This window comes from Triticum urartu, chromosome 2A, assembly GCF_056163025.1.
Source record: "Triticum urartu cultivar PI428250 chromosome 2A, HENAU_Tu73, whole genome shotgun sequence".
NCBI lineage: Eukaryota > Viridiplantae > Streptophyta > Magnoliopsida > Poales > Poaceae > Triticum > Triticum urartu.
The window spans coordinates 738,979,548-738,981,644 of record NC_141874.1 but is presented as its reverse complement, the minus strand read 5'-3'; positions in this window follow the sequence as shown (position 1 = coordinate 738,981,644).

Genomic DNA, 2,097 nt, shown 5'->3' with positions numbered 1-2,097 from the left:
GCAAGAACGCCTGGTTTGCGAAGCTTTAGGAGGCTTGCAGGAAGGATGTCGAGCGGGCATTTGGTGTGCTCCAATCTCGATTTGCTGTTGTTCGATACCCCGCTCAGACCTGGTCCAAAGATCAAATGTGGGAGATTATGACTTGCTGTGTCATCTTACACAACATGATCATCGAGAGCGAGTAAGAAGACCCAGTGTTTGACACTGAACCACACTACAGGAAGGGTCCTCTAGCCGAAGTTGATCACCAGCTACCGGCAACTTGGACTGCCTATCTCAGTATGCGTCAGAAGATCCGAGACCCATAGATGCATCATCAACTGTAGAAAGATCTGATTGAGCACCTATGGAGGCTCAAGGGGGACGCCGTGTGATCAAATACGAGTTTTTATTTGTTGAACTATATAATTTGTATTGAACTATTTGTTGTTGTACTATTTTGTTGAAGTATTTGATTTTTCTGTGATGAAATATGTGATAAGAAATAATTGTGTTGATAATTGAACGCCGAGACACGACGAAACCACGCTGAATATGGGCCTATTCTCGCCCATATGGACCCTTTATTCGCCAAAATTGGGCTGCAAAGTGGGCCAATTTCGACACCTGAGGACGAGCTGGGGACGACGACTGGACGCAAAATAGCCCCCAGCATCGATTGTATCACCGGCTCGCTCCAAGAAGACGATTTTTATGCGTCCTGAGGGGCCAACGGCTGGAGATGCCCTCACACTCACAGGCTCAGACGCTGATGCAGAGAAATGAATGAAGTGCATGCCGAAGAAAGCGGTTAGCACGTAGTACGTGTACGAGCAAAACTCAATGCAGCTAGCGCTGCCCGTGCTTGACTGTGCAGAGCATCACATGCGTGCATGCTGATGCAGTGACACGTACCCGGCCATGGAAGGCAGGCACAAACTCCTGCCGATCGGCCGATACAATAATGGCGGAGCGGAGCCAATCAACCGTCCTCGCCGTCGCCGTCTCCTGACACCGATCTCGTGGTGAGCCAATGAACTGCAACATGATAGTACTGCCATCCCCATCCATGTCCACCGTATAGGCTCTTAGATTCGCAGGTCCACACTCGATACGGAACGAGAGCGGCCGGCCCTTTTCCATCCCCACCCATGGTCACCAGTGCTGGTTGGGAGGGAGTAGCATCCCTTACAAATTCGTAGCCCTCTTACATAAGATCTGCTATAAAAGTAAAAGGAGAGAAGAACAGTTGTACACAACAATTTATCCTCAATGTGAAGTAAGGATCATATGCCTTCTCACCATCCACTATGCACGAGAACAAATGAATGCTCATCCGCAAGCGATGCTGAATAAACCCGCATGAAATATCGGGTTGTATTTTAAGGTAGTCATTGTAGAGACACCGTGCCTCACTTATCCTATCTAATGCAACAACTATCATTTCCTTTATCAAACCCTTGAAGTTGAGGAACGTGCTGCTACTTTTTCTTATCCATTTCTTTTCGATGTACACCACCACCATCATATCAGCATCTTCGTCATCATCGATGTCTAAATCAGACGATAGCCATCAAGCTCCTTGTAATAACAATCATCATTCAACAAGTCCCCTGTTTTCCTAAAAATGAGCTAAAGCATCATAAAAAAAAAGCTCAGACATTTCATCGAACACATGGCGGGCAAGGTGTACGTCCGCCGGAGTAGGATGCAACGAGGCGACGACCATGCTGTGGGAGGCATGGACGCTCGAGAGGTTTTTCGGGCACATGGTGGTGGTGCTATGGGTTGGGATGGTGACAGAGGTGGGTACGAATGGCGAACAAGGTAAGGGTGGCACGGACGAGGCAAAAGAGAGGAAGAGGGTAATTCAGGCGAGGATTGGTTACGATTTGAAGAGATTTAGGGTGGTTTCATCCTGTCAGATCCTACATAGTGGACGTGTCTGAATAACCCCAAATCTGCCCTACATACAAGATGGGTTGAGGGGTGCCAGATAACCCGGACATATGAGCTGGATTTAAGGGGTCCGGTTGGATGTCTTTTTTGGTGTCTGGGCTATGCACCCAGACATATGGGGGCAGAGTAGGGGGTCTGATTGGATATGCTCTTATGTTT